Source organism: Botryllus schlosseri, chromosome 9, assembly GCF_051294905.1.
Source record: "Botryllus schlosseri isolate E-star chromosome 9, Bs_hap1, whole genome shotgun sequence".
Classification (NCBI taxonomy): domain Eukaryota; kingdom Metazoa; phylum Chordata; class Ascidiacea; order Stolidobranchia; family Styelidae; genus Botryllus; species Botryllus schlosseri.
In genome coordinates, this window is record NC_137244.1 from 3,467,206 (window position 1) to 3,482,867 (window position 15,662).

Sequence of the window (15,662 nt, forward strand, 5' to 3'; positions counted from 1 at the left end):
AACGGTGTCGACCAAATCCCTGTTTCATGTGTATATTCGGATTATTAGCGATACGCCGGTGACACTTGTGAGAGCAACCAGTCATTCACATATTGTACGTTTCACTGGTCCTCCATTGTTACATCACAAATATATTGGCGGCAAACGAAATGATCACAGCTTACGTTGCCGTGATGGTAGCCAAAAGTCACTCAACTATGACTGACTATAGTTGAGTGACTTTGTAGTAGCCTAAGTAGATTAATTTAATAGCAACGTATCTCTGTTTCTCAGACGGCTCAGTGCTTCCATTGCGCAGTGCTCACCTTTACCAACCATCTTGTATGATTTAAATGGTATGAATATAGTTCATGCATTTATATTCTCATGGATGTATAGATGCAGCTGGATAGTGTATTGTACCATATCAATTTGTTTGAACTTCTTGGGGCTTCGTATTCGAATTTCTATTTTGGCTGATAATAACATTAATAGCAGACTGTAGCATGTAACTATACAGTTACTCACGTATTTTATTTGTAGTTCTACGTGTGCGTGTGCGATACAATGCAATTTTGCATGTATATTTAACTTTATATTCGTTATTTGATTTAAGATAAATGGCTAATTAATCTGTCTTTCACACAGCTGGAAAAATGTTATGACTTTAATTCGTCACTCTTTCTTCGAAAATTCAATTTGACTTGAATTGTGACTTGACTCGTGACTTGACTCGAGTCACCTTTAAAAATCGAGTGACTTGACTTGACTCGAGTCACCTTCGAAAATCGATTGACTTGACTTGACTCGAGTAAAAATCTGCAATGACTCGACATGACTCGTGACTCGAAGGTAGTAACTTGATCCCAGAACATGACTTATTGTCTTGATAGCAATGAGCGCATAGCCGCTATTAGGACATCACATCAGTGTTTTATTGCGGTAGGCCTACATCGATCGCCTGTAAAGTATTGATTTGAAGTGCGTTGTCGTGCGTGTATGTCTACTAGTAATCTATATGTCACCACATGCACGGAAATTTTGTGACGTCACAGATGGTCGCACAAAATTACAAATCGCCGTCTTTGCGGTTACAAGCGTCCATTTGTGTCACTACAAGTGTTTAGCTAGCTGCTTGCCTGTGTGTTCAACGTTGAGTGAATACTTGCTAATTCTGCTTCTCACTGTTTATAATGATCGCTTTTAATGATGGCAAAACGAATGGGTAGTTTCTCATGCTCATCCCCTCACCAAGTCAGATTAACAAAGAAGTGCGATCCGTTTCACATGGAATGGTTGTGGAAGCATGTGAAAACGGAAGACAGAGCCAGGTGAGCCCGAAGACGTTCAACTATTATTTAGGGGTCCTACCTTTTCCAACAGACCTGACTCGATCAGCTCTACCGGTAAAATCTGATTACGTGAGCAGAGGGAGCATAAAAATTGATAGCAATATGCCGACTCAATCGTGAATTATTTTTTTTTTTCGCGCTTCGCGCGATCTGGCGCTACACCTACACAACGGATACTGAATTTAAATGTGAATTATTTTTTTTTTTCGCGCTTCGCGCGATCTGGCGCTACACCTACACAACGGATACTGAATTTAAATGAAAAGCAGCGGAACCCCATAGACCGAGGGGGTCTGGGGGGCGAAGCCCCCCAGAAGTTAGTTTTAACACCCTATGTCAGCCTATTTGCGCACTGTTGTCCAAGGGCCTGCGCAGTGAGTTGGCGTGTTTACGCAGACTGGTGAAAAATTAGAGGGAACATTGACCACGGCCCACTTCTATATAGGCTCTCTGTAAAACACCCCGTACGCGGATGAGATGACGAGAAGGAGCCTAGAACGGTTGTTTGTGGTATTAATGGTGTTTGTCGACTATGGTTTCTGCTTTATCCCTATTATGAACGGATTTTGTTCATATCGTTTCTACTCGAAGTTGTTGTACGTTGTCTTAACGACTCTAATTTATATAAATAACAATTCGTCATACTAGATTATGTCTCTAAGTTGAGTCATCAATACTGCACCGAATCGCTTCCCCTGAACAAGTGATTATTCACATATTGGTGCTGAATTAAATTAGGGTTGCCATACGTCCGGAATTTCCCGGACATGTCCGGAATTTCACTGTTAAAACTGCGTCCGGGAGGAATTTCTAAAATATGCCTAAATGTCCGGAATTTTGAAGGCTTGAAGTAAGCTCATATCTTTTTTTTCGTAAATCAACCTAAACAAGAGTATTTTTGGGCAGATTTTTGCTACATGAAATTTTTCTTCGCGCTGCGCGCGATCTAGTATCATATATAGTGGTTTTAATATGGGGACTATCCGCCCTCGCAAAAACTGCGATCAAAAAATAAATAAAAAATAACATTCATTCACAAAAAGAAGTCTAATTGTAATCGCAATTACAAGATAGCGGTATTCATAGAGTCGTCGTTTTAGGTCGTTTGTATGCTTTATTCAAAGATGTTGGTTCTAAACCTGGGGGTAGTTTGCCTTTATTCTGGGGTTCGCGAAGATGTTGAACGTAATTAGCTTCCAAAATTGGCTGTGAGTAAGTCTGGGCAAATGTGCCGACCTTTAATTAGTAATCAGCTCATCAAATCTTGAGCTGGGCCACGGCACATTTTCAAATTGGAGGTTGGAAAACACCGGATGTGCGGTGTTTATATAGCTCAGTGGTGAACTGCACTGCATTAGGCTGATAAATAATCTTATCGGCGTGACATGAACATGACTTAACGATGTACAATTACGCCCCTTGCATTTTCGAAGTCATCATCCTACATCAGCTCTATTCTACCGTTGACTCTGATTATATGGACGGAGAGAGCATTAAAATTATACAGTAATATATGGAAGAGCCAATATTATTGACACAATTCATTCAAATCATTTAACGACCAGATGCATATAGTAAACCCCCAGAAGTTGCATCGAATACCCTACGATGGGCCCAAGACCAGTGTTTATTTGGGTGGGATGGGGCTGCAATATGTGGCTACGGCCCAGGTTACAACATACAATACACAACCACATACTCCTGAACCGGATCGCGACCACCTCTAGTCGATAGACAAAGCGTTGCTGGTGTGACGTCATATTGATCGACAATGCGCTCACACCTCATTTTAAATCCGCTAGTGGGCGCTGAAGAGCGTCCGGAATTTGTGAAACAAAAATATGGTAACCCTAAATTAAATAAAATATATATTTTAATATACAGTAACTGGCATATAGTTATGCTTACAGATTCGTAAATAAGAACAGAATTGAACCATCCTTATTGCATTGGTATTTTATATCAAGTAGGTCCGAACTTTTGTATCAGAAATTGAAAAATTTTCTTTAATTGTTAGCGCATCGCTGGCACAGCGCATGACGAATCCGACGAATTTGCGCGCGGAAGAATCAAGTCACATGAAACGGAAGATTCGTCAGATCTCGTCTGATCTAGGACAGGCTTGTCAACTTGTGCTCGGTTAGTACTCTCGCGACGACGAACAGTGCACACGTGTGTCGAAGCTGACGAAGTGTAGCAATTTTCAGCCCTGTTACTACTGGACGGGCCTGATATATTACTGGATATTCTCGTTATACTGGATATACGACGCAATTGTTGAGGATTTAATCGATAAGTAATGGAGTCGCGAATGCAGACTTACAATGCTAATGATGCACAGCAAAAGGCTGCACGAGCATCATATGCAACGGTAACGAAAAGAACAAGCCAGGCAACAGCAAGGAAAAATGCCAAACCAGATGTGCCGATCTAGCAGCGTAACAGACTAAGGTCTTTCTTTATAAAGGCAGATGAAAACCTTGACCTCGTCGCAATAACGGATGAATTAAAAGCCAACAGAATTACTGCGAAATACTATGATTGCATTGAAGGCTTATATGAGCTTAGAAGCAGAACATGGATTCTGACGCTGAAGACAGAAACTAAGGTAGAAAATCTAAGACGTGAATTATTCCAACAAAGGATAAAGAATCCATTGAAAGCAAACTTCCACAAGATAACTATGGAACTCCCACGACTTCCAGCTACACATCTCATTGTAGAAGCAATAGCGTGCGAATGTAAAGAGAAAGATGTAGCCGAACAACTGCACGCATATGGATTTGGAACGGTTATAGGCCAGACAAGATGTTACTGTAGAAACCCAAACTGGTACAATGGGTTCACCAACATCTGGATGGATGGACGGATTCAAAGAAGAGGCCATGTCCTACCATATCAATATTGATGGGTGTGGAAGCCAAATCATGACAGCTGACGACTTCTATCAAACGCGATGTTACAACTGCAAAAACACGTTCGATATTATCAGGAACTGCCCACGTGAAAAATTTGATTGCACGACATACTACCGACTGGGAAATATCACAGAAGAATGGAAAGCAAAAAGTCGACGGGTGAAACCCGGACATGCGGCCGAGCCTGAAAGGGCCGAAGTAGCCAGCAATGAAACTGGCGACAAGGAGCCGAATGAAAATAAAGGCCGATAGAGACAACCAGTTGCGATGAAACGAAGGGAGTAATAGACAACGAAGAGACGACGAACGAGTAGGCCTATTTACCCGAGGAAATCGAAGCAGCCAAGCGAAAAAGCCGCATAATCAGAAACAACACATTATCGAAATGAGACAACCGAAAGTCCCCTCGACTCTCCAAACAAAACAGATTACGAACCTCTAGGGAGTTAGCGTCGATTACCGCCAGTGGATTATCAAACAGGCTACAATATATACAGCAATCGAATATGGATATAATATTGCTGATTCAAGAAACGCGCAAAATTGATAATGTGGATAATGGATATACAGAACTGGGAAGTCGATATTTGATATAAGATGACGCGTTTTGCATTCACGATTTTCTGCGGTTATATTGTGTCCGAACTGAAATTGAAATTATTGAAATCAAATTATTGTTCAGTTTTAACAAGCGAACTATAGATATACAACAGATAATTGTGACCGCAACGACTTTTCGCACTATTTAGATGTGGTGTAAAACGCCCTAGAAGCCGAGCCAATCACCATTGTGGCCGACCGTTGGTCCTATCAAGGCAGATGTTTCGCGCGTTGGGCCACAGAGCTATTTGGAAAATTGTGGATTTAGTGAAAGATATAGAAAATCAAGGTTAACAACAACGAGAATATTTCCAATTATAAATAACTGGAAGTTAATGCTGGAGAAATCAAGAAGCCCGACAGCGTCAGATGCCCTATGGCGTTCTAAAGGGTATCCAGTAAACCAGGGGTCAGCAAACCCCGGCACGCGTGCCATTTATGGCACGCCAAATGATTTGACAAGATATTATAAGCATGTTTTTGCAAAAAGTGAAACAGAAGTACTTGAAATCTATGACAAGGGTCGTAGACGACCCAAAATTATTTTGTAAATGAACGTAAAATAGTCTTTTATGTCATATTTTATTTCCCGCGCATAACGCGATTTACTGGAGCCTGATTTCTTGATAATGTGTGAACTCCCCCAAAATATATAGATCTAGATTATTATTTTTAAATATACATAATATACAGAAATGTGTTCAGTGTTCACCCGCAGTAGTAATTATGAAATAACGTCAACTACATATCGTATGAAATCGTTCGGACGCTTTAGTGCAGCCCGCGGCAGCGAGACTAGTAAATGAACCGGCATTTTGGTGCTGGGCATTTTCATGCTACGAAACACTACTTAGACATAACGTTACGGGCAACATGCGACTCTGTACGGTGTGTGCACTGCCAAAATGATTGGCGGTGATAATGAATAAAATAATGGCCGCATGTTGGCCAAAACGTTCGACAATGATATGTCACTGTCCAGACGCGGAATAGTAAATGCGCCCCAGCTTGAGCCCACGTATCAATGAGACCCACCGAGGAAAATAATGAGCCACGTGTCGATATGCGAATTTAGAATCGTTTTCGTCTCACGAAAGGAGATATTCTTTTAGTTCCATCTGATACGTGTTTCACAAACGATTCCAATATGTCTCGAGAAACAACCTTTAGCGCTTTACCGCAACCTTTGTAGCTTTGCAGACAAATCTAGTGCCAGACTAACCAGAATGTGACACCAAATCGACTTGTATGATACAGGAATGGGCACATTTTTCATCATCAGACATATATCATCACAACCACATTGATATTCCTGTAACTTATTGGCTGTGGTACCGAATACAACGGATTTGGAAACGACCAAAGCAACCACAGAACATCGATCGTAGCGCGACTAAAAATATATGTTGCAACTATTACGTAGCCTACATTAGGCGTCTAGTGCAGTGGTTCTCAAACTGGGGGCGCTCTCCTTGGAAGGATTGAAAGCATCTGAAGGGGGCGCGAAGTTGCGGCCTACTGAATTGCTACCTGCAATTCATAGTTGTTATTCTGTATATAGTCCTAATTTCATTTCTGATAATCGTCCAATCAACAGTCATTACCTTCTATGCCATCAAACTATACGTTCGGATTGCCAGCATTCTGGTTGCATTTTGTGATATGACGATAATAGGAGGGCGAAAATTTTCACTATCATAAAGGGGGCGTGTCTAAAAAAGTTTGAGAACCACTGGTCTATTCTATTGCTTATAGGTCTAGTGCGGGAGCGACCAAAATGTATACCCTTCAAGACCAATACCTTACGATTCATTATCGCAACCGATGCCAGCTGCATTTAAGCGATTGGCGGGATTCCTTGCTTGAAACGCCAAATATGACAAAATCAAAAATGTTTGGCAAGCGAGTTGGTAATATTTCAACATTTTTTGACATTTTGGCACGCCGCATGCGAAAGGTTGCCGAGCCCTGCAGTAAATCTTTGTTGAAGTTTATTTGATTAAGTTATACTGTACTGCGGTAGGTCATATTATTGTAACATAAATCCACAATACCAATTTATGATCAATTATATCAACTTCTCGTGGAAATATACGAGCGCGCTGTAACGAATCGTAACTAATCGCTGATTCAGTGAAGCGCATTTATCTGTGTAGTGTGTCTAAAAATCTCCAGCTTTGAAATCCTAAATTCAACATCATGTATAGGAGTGGCACGAATTCATTATATCACTAGAGTGAATGCCATCATCATCATCATTATTGGTTTATTAGCAATTTTATCAGTTCAATACACCACAAAAAATGCGATACAATGAAATGACAGGAAGATGTCGAAGCGTCTAGGAGTAGTCTGTGGAATCAGACACCCACCTTGGCCTGGGCGATGTAAAGAGGAGGCTTGCACGCTCACTCAATGAAAGTAAAGAAGGTAGTATAGAAAAAGAAAGCGACAAAAAATAGGTCGGCATGTCATGGGAAGCGAGATCGATAGGTCAGTCGTGGTCCGGTAATCACGGCTTCAAGACTTGCATGGAACAATGGATACCGTAATGATCGTGATAATTATACTGACTGCGTTGACATTATCTTAGAAATCACGCATACAGATTTCAGGCACGCACGACAATGCTACGAAAGCGGTCCATCGGTTTTTCCCTAATGATACTAACACTGACCAATTGGAATCGAGGTAATACGATTAGAACCCTGCCGATTATCGGTTAGCATTTAATATTCAGTCCTGTGTGCCCGCGGGTCGCATCCGGCTCGCCAGACGAGTTCATCCGACCCATGAAGCGATTCTGAGTAAACGGAAATATTCGTGTACTGTCCAGCATATTTCTTACAGAAAATAAGATAAAAAAATTAATAACACCTCAAGACAATAACGGTCGAACATGTTCATAAACTACATTATAACCATCTGACGACAGTGTTGAGTTTTCACTCACGTCAATATTAGGAACGCTCAAATGTCAGGGTGCACTTTTCAGATTAGAACATACCACCGGCTGCTGTCTTACGATACGTTAGTTAGATATGCTTAGGGTTGCTATATTTTGGAAATCTGAAAAGAGGACACTTTTTCAAAATTTTCAGACTTGCAATATCGGAGGAAAATCCTGAATAAATGGTAAATTTTTCCCACTTCGTGGTCGGCTGGCTTAAAAAAGGTCAACTTTCGACTCAACTCCCGAATTACGGTTTTTCTTTCACATATCCGTAGGTTAACTAATAAAAAAGACCAACTTTCCGGCTCAGTTCCCGAAATAGCCGCCGGGGCGTTAATTCAGTGCTGATTTACTGTATCTCAGTCGAATTTTGCCCTATATTTAACCAGAATTATCACAAATGAGGACAAAATATCAAAAAAGAGAACATTTGGGCGTTCTCCGAGGACACTTTCAAAAAAGTCACAAAAGAGGACAAATCCTATTAGAGGACGTATGGTAACCCTAGATATGCTACATGACAATACGACAGCTCCGATCGTTTTGCTGTGATAGACATGTCATGTGTAAGGCATTGCGGAGTGAAAGGATCCACGCAACCTTCTACCTAAATTGAATAGACCGATACTTTTGTGAAAACAATAGATGGACTTGAGTACTGAGTACTGAGTACTTGAGTACTGCAAGTAGGAATTTCTGGCAGCACACTTCGCAGAGTTGCATGTCAGCTGAAACGTCATTGTCAATGTCATGGTGTACGGTGACGCGATAATGGCTGGCGCCCAAATGCTTCTCTTTATAAATTATGCATTTTTTTTCTTTGGTGAGGGGTGCCCATATCAATATCATTACAGCTAACAACAGTAAATCGAGCGAAGCGCGTCGAGAATTTGAAAAAATTTCTATAAATATTCAAAAATACTCTGTCATTTACGTTAATTTACGAAATAGATCTGGGCCCCGCCGAGCTCGACAAACCGCGTCTAGCGTGCCGCACCCAGCTCTATAATCATTGCACACATGTGTTTCGCCATTTTGCTGGAGATTTTTCGTGCGAGACAATCAAGTCACATGAAACATCAGATTCGTCAGACCTCGTCTGATCTCGGACGGGCTGCTACTCGGTTAGTACTCGCGCGACATCGAGCTGTGCAGACGTGTTTTCTAAGCTGACGAAGTTGAGCAACTTTGGGCCCTAATACTACTAAAGAAGCCTGGTATATTACTGGATATACGACTATATTTCAGAGGATTATATCGAAAGTAATGTAGTCCAAAATGCAGACTTACAATGCTAATGATGCACAACAAAACGCTCCGCAAGCATCATATGCAATGACAACGCGACATCCAGCTACACATCTCATTGTGAAAGGAATTCCTACCGAAATCAAAGAGGAAGATGTGGTCGAACAACTGAACAAATATGGATTTGGGACGGTTATCAACCAGACCAGAGTATGCTGGAAAAACACTAACATCTACAATGGGTTCACCAACATCTGGATGGAAGCATTCAAAAAACAACATATGCCCGTCCATATAAATATTGACGGATATGGATGCCAAATCAGGACAGCTGACGACATCGATCAGAAGCCAAAAGAAGGATCATATTATCAGGGACTGTCCGGCGAACACTAATTGGTCAAGAGTGAACACCAGCAGTTAAGGAACAGAGGGAATCACAGGCAACGAAAAAGCGAAAAGTAATCACCCGATGGAATGTAAGCTGCCAAGTGAAAAGCGGTATAAATATAAACAACTCAGAATTGAAAAAGAGACAACCAAAAGTCCCCTCGACTCTCCTTGAAGCTATTGTGTCTATTAATATAATGGTAATAGATTACTATCAAACTGGCTACAATATCTGGGATAATATATACAGCAATCGGATATGGATGTATTTCTGAGTTAAGAAACGCGCGAACTTGATAATGTCGATAAACAGAATTGGGCTGACGATATTCGATAAAATATTATCCGTTTTGTATTCAGTTTTTGCAGCTATATTGAATTTAAATTAAAATTAAAATTTGTGAAATCAAATCATCGTTCAGTTTTAACAAACCAACCATAGATAAACAACGGAGAATTGTGACCGCAACGACTTTTCAGACTATTTAGACGTGGTGTAAAACGCCATAGTAGCCGATCATCGTTGCGGCGCACCGCGGGTAGGTGTTTCGACCGGTGGGCCTCAAAGGTACATGGAAAATTGTGGATTTAGTGTAAGCTCAGTTTAGTCGTTCTGAGGGGTCCGCGAACCAGTTTTAGGGGTTCCGCAGGAGGTGAAGAAACATAAAACTCATACGAATGATTTGTGGTGACACGCCATTATTTACTGCAGGCAATTAGGCGCAATCAACAGCCGAATTGTGAATGCCTTGGTATCAGGTCGTGCTCCGTGGTGTACGCAGGGTTCAAAATAGAAAGCCCGTCCTTTTAAAACGCTGATCCTAAATGGAATATTTATTGCAGTGTTTCTTAAACGCGGTGTCTCATGGAAGACTAGCATTTCCCTGACCCAGTCTCAGGGTTTCTCTGAAGGTGAAGAGGTAAATTATTTGTGATGATACGCTCGTCTTGGTCAATATTGGTTGCACGATCAGTAGTCGAATTGTGAGCGTTGTTGTTGTTGTACGGCGTGTACAATGACGTACGCAGGGGAGTTTGAGGTTCGAAATCGGAACCACGTCATTCTGCACTGCCAATTCTATCTTCAATATTTATGAGCTCTATTTTAATTAAGTAGTTGGTGTTACGCTTGCGTTTCGAACGACCAATACGGTGACTATTTACAAGGTGAAGCATCGGATTTCTGAACTGGTATCTGAAAGGGAACAAGTAGAGCAGTACGTAGTTCCCAACCTTTTTGTCTTCTTTCCCAACTTCAGATTTATTCCTAGTCTTCATTCCCCACTACCCAAAACTCCTATATACCATTTAAAAATGTCCCTCTAAAACATTTTGCCAATCGTTTAGCAGGGACTTGCTATTAGAAAAGTGTAAAGAAAGCTGATGATATTCAACATATGAAACATTTCAACAAAAAAGAATACAAAAACACCACAGTTTGCCTCACAATCAATGCGAATTCTGCTATTGTTTTGCGAAAATGAGTTTATGTGAACACGCAATATTATTTTCGATACATACAGCTAACTTGTAACAGTAATCGCGCGTGTGTCTTCGTAAATATGTATATAATCCTGTATTTGATGTTTAACAAATGCGTCTATTCCCCGCCAGAAACCATTGAATTCCCCAGCGGTTGGGAACCATTTAAGTAGAGGGAACGGAATATTCATTATAATACATTCGCTTTGCGTTGAAATCATATTTTAATCGTTTGGTTGCTCTAATACTTAGCTGATGCACCGTTCATTTTCCGCACCAGCAATCTATCGTGTAGTATTACATATGTAGTTATTGTGATATGTTTTTGTCGTTATGACTTCGCGAAAATTTGGAGTTGCGCGAAAGCCTTTAGGTTTAGATTATCGTATGTGTTCCGCGGCTTAGGAAATGTTAATAGCCACTTGCATTAATAGATGTAGCCACTCACGAGAGAGTTATTTCAATTTATAATAACTGAATGTTATTGCTGAAGAAATCAAGTAATCCGACTGCGTCATATGCCATATACCAGGGGCGGACAATATTTGCGGATCCGGCCAGCGACGTGATTTTGAGCGACCCGCAGTCACTTTTCAGTCATACTCATACCCTCCGATAATGTGGCCCGTGAGCTTACATACATTTGCGGGAAAACAACTTTGGTCATCAACATTAACAAGAAAAAGATGCGTTACAATCTGACTCAGTGATTCCCAACCGGTGGGTCGCGGAATTATTTCAGCTGGGTCGCGAAGATTTTCTAAATGTTACAGTTTCCTATTAAATATGCCAATGAGCTTATGTTTTCGGGATTAGGCGAGCAAATACACGTTCGCATCGTCCAAATTGAATTATTTTGAGCTCATAATTGCCGCAGGCCACGTGTCCGTGTCCACAATAACTAATGAACCACATTTTCGGGATATACAGTCTTTTTGATTGAAGCGCAAAATTGGACAGTTTCTTATTATTTACTCCTGAAAATCGGAACTAATTCCTTCCTCCAAAGGCTTTGCGGCCGTTGGTGGGAATGCAGCAATCCAGTCCGATTTCGTGTTACAGTGAGCGGATAATTGCCGGGTCGGGTCGGCTCCGACCGAGGTCGACTCAAGTGTTTATTTAGGTTTATTCAGGCGCTCGTCATCTGATCCACGTAAACGGTGTCTTAAATAAGTCTAGAAGTGGACCGTGCTACAAGTCGGCATCTAAGGACTCTCATTAAGGCATATCGGCCTGGTGTAAATGACCATCGCTGTTATAAAATACCATGAATAACAACCAACAACAACAACGACGCACTGTGAGTAGAATAACGTTCTCATTAGTTGTCATATCTCATGGTGGGTCGCACAATGAAATTGTGATGAAAAGTGGGCCGCGAACTAAGTAAAAAGTTGAGATGCACTGATGTTCACGTGCAGTCTTTATTAAGGGTTTCTAAGTCCTACATGCAGCCAGAGTGCGAAGAACTTGTTGAAAACTTGGAGCGACCACAGACGTCTTCGACTTCAACAACTACGTACATTACGTTAATAAATTCCACTTTGGTCTCTATGCTATAAAATTGAACTTAACCTGTATAGGTGAATAAATCCGCGAATAATGTATCGATTGAAGAATCCGGCCCGCATTTCCGCATATCCGACCCGCCGGCTGAAGAGGTTGCCCGTCCCTGCCATATACCGTTCCAAAGGGTATTTAGTACGCCCTTGTTGAAGTGAATTACACGGTATTGCGAGTTATCAATCAAGTGGTGTATGCGATGTTATCTGTTGCACCATATAGTTCGAAAACGCGTTATTGGCTATCAGTTGTCACTTGTCAGGTTGTTGAATGAAACGGCAGATTTCTGGTAAAAGATACTAAGATTGTACCAGTTATTGTTCTTGTGTTCTGGATTTCTGGGTATAGAGGATCTGGGCATAGTGCGGCCTGCGAAACGTTCCTTGGAATTTATACTATAAAATATATTTATTAATATGTATGGACAAATACTACAGTATAAACTGAAACGGATATGTGTTTACTTGGAGGTCTAGTTTATTTATGCATCGTGAATCGTTATTTTTGGGGGAAGCGAGTGGCGCAGTTGGTTAAACACTGCAGTCACGACACCAATGGTTGGTGGTTCGAGTCACGGCTCTGCCATGTTTCTATGTGTCGGAGGTTTATCTGGGCTCCTCATCGCCGATCCCGCTGTAACACAGCGCATTGAAAAGCCCAGACGAAGAGAGAGCCGAACTCTTGAAAGGAGGCAGCAAATGAGCCGAAAAAACAGACTCAAGTTCAAGAAGACATGCCATTATGAAATGTATGAAATTCACTGTGTGGGCGCAAATAACCACGATGTTGCAAGCGCCAATTATATGAGTTAATAAAAACAACAACAACAACAACTAGGGCGATTTTTTTTTGACATGTCAAAAAAAGTCAAAATTAGGTCAAAATTGTAGCGTTAGGTCAAAATTTGTCAAAATTGTTTACAAAATCAAACATTTTTTAAACTCTACATTTCGTTTGTATCGTAGATTTTGCGCTGTCTGTGAACTTATCATTTGATAATTTACAGCTTGTAGCCTACTTTATAGGCCTACCGTTGTAAACGGCCCATCATCTGCTCATTGTGAATCATAAACGGTCAAATGAAACAAATAGTGACATGGTTTTATGGTCAACGTACCGCAATATCCTAACTTAAGCGAGACTGCTTGGGCATTGCATGGTTCTTACATCAAGAAGCGCAAGCTGAAAAATTGTGATATAGACAACATTGTCAGAATGAAGCAACACGGTGCATCACCAGCAAGCAGTGTGCACACAACTTCAGTGTTGTCAGCTAAAAACTGCTACTGTTGAACGTTCTTTCTCCATTCTTGGCAAGCTACTTAGTAAGAACAGAACTTTCTACCCGAGATAGCGCAGTGGTATAATCCGCGGCTGCAACACCAATGGGTGTGGGTTCGATTCCGACCGAGGTCGACTTCTTAATTCCGATAGCTAAGTGTTGAAGGTTTACCTAGGCTCCTCCTCGCCACATCATCCGCGTAAGCGGTGTCTTACAAAAAAACCTAGAGGTGGGCCGTGCTATAAGTCGGCAGTTACGGAAAATAATGAAAAATATCGGCCTGCTGTAAATGACCATAGTGGTCGACAAACACCATGAATACCGCAAAACAAACATTTTCTACCCAAGAATGTAGGAAAGTATCTTTCGTTGTACCGCAACAAATTTTAATTATTCCACCATAATACGTAATGTAACTACTGCAATTCTTCATAGGGCCAGATTTCGTTAAAATACTAGTTTTTTCATGTAAAAATTTGTCAGTTTTTGAGCCAAAAACGTTCTTTCAGGCCAATCTACTTTGTAAGGACAGACAGTTCCAACCAGAAATGAAGATAAGTAGTACAATTTTAACATTATGTGCGAAAACACCTAATTTGCATACGTGAGGTCAAAATTTGGTCAAATTTCAGTTTTTTTAGGTCAAAAAAAGTCAAAATTTAGATTTTTTAGGTCAAAATCTTCCGTTTTTTAGGTCAAAAAAAAATCGCCCTAGTTATTACGTAACCCACTTAAGTCGTGTGAGTAATCCAGCTTCATAATAATGCCAATATAGCAAATTATGCCGCAACAATTAAAGTTACTCATCTCTGATTTCATAAGTTTAAATCTTGTTTGTTGACAGGTCTGTGTGTTCCGAATCCTGATTCGTAAAACAATGGAATCAGTGGACGTGATTTGGTCAAGCATTGAAAAATGCGGATGAAGGCCAACATTTCAATAAGATTAGGAGCACTAAATAGACTACTTGTTTAGTGAAGTCAACCGGGAAACAATCTTTTAGGTCATGGTAAGCACTGAGCAGTGAGCACTGAGCATCGAACAGTCGGCATTGTGAGAGAAAACATACAGTGAATATATACACTCGGCTGACGCGAACCGTACGCTAGCGATTCTTGCAAAACAACAAGGCTATTTTACTAGACCACACAGGGTAAGGGACGCAGCCTAATACAAACGCAGCCATTTAGCAACATGTGTCAACAATGTAATTCACTGCTTTCAATTCAGAAATAATACAGCACGGCGCAGAACATAGTCTAAACCAGGGTGCCAAACTGCACTTGCGTCGCGGGTCAGATTCAAACCTGCAGATCGCCCACGGGCCGGGCCAGTAAAGTGATTCCAAAATGTGGCTTCAAAATCCATGCCCTTGTTTGGCAAGCTATTACAGTTCTATTCTACACCTTTATTCGCAATCAATGGAATTGAAAAAGAACGATGATTGGCCGGTTGAATGCAGTGATAACCCGCTGAAACAACGGCTCTATCGACGATATAAGTTTGCGTATTTTCATGGTCCCTTTATGTTAACCATTATCTGGCGTTAGCCCTGGGAATCAGGGCTTTGGAGCAGCCGTAAATTTAAACTGCTCCGGCTCCGGAGCTCTCTTCTATCATACATTAGCTCCGGCTCCAGCTCCGGAGCCGCATTATTACCACTGCTCCGGCTCCAGCTCCGGCTCCGGCTCTGAAATTATCGAATTGGCCTATCTATATCAGGGGTGGCCAACCCGCGGGCCAAATGTGGCCCGCGAGAGGTTTTGCGTGGCCCGCGAGGTAATTTCCTATTAATTATATTATCGAAAAGAATTGCTCAGATTGTGAACTTGCAATGCCAACCAAAAATTACAATTCTGGCTGCGACACTTGGGATATTGATGACTAAAATATCA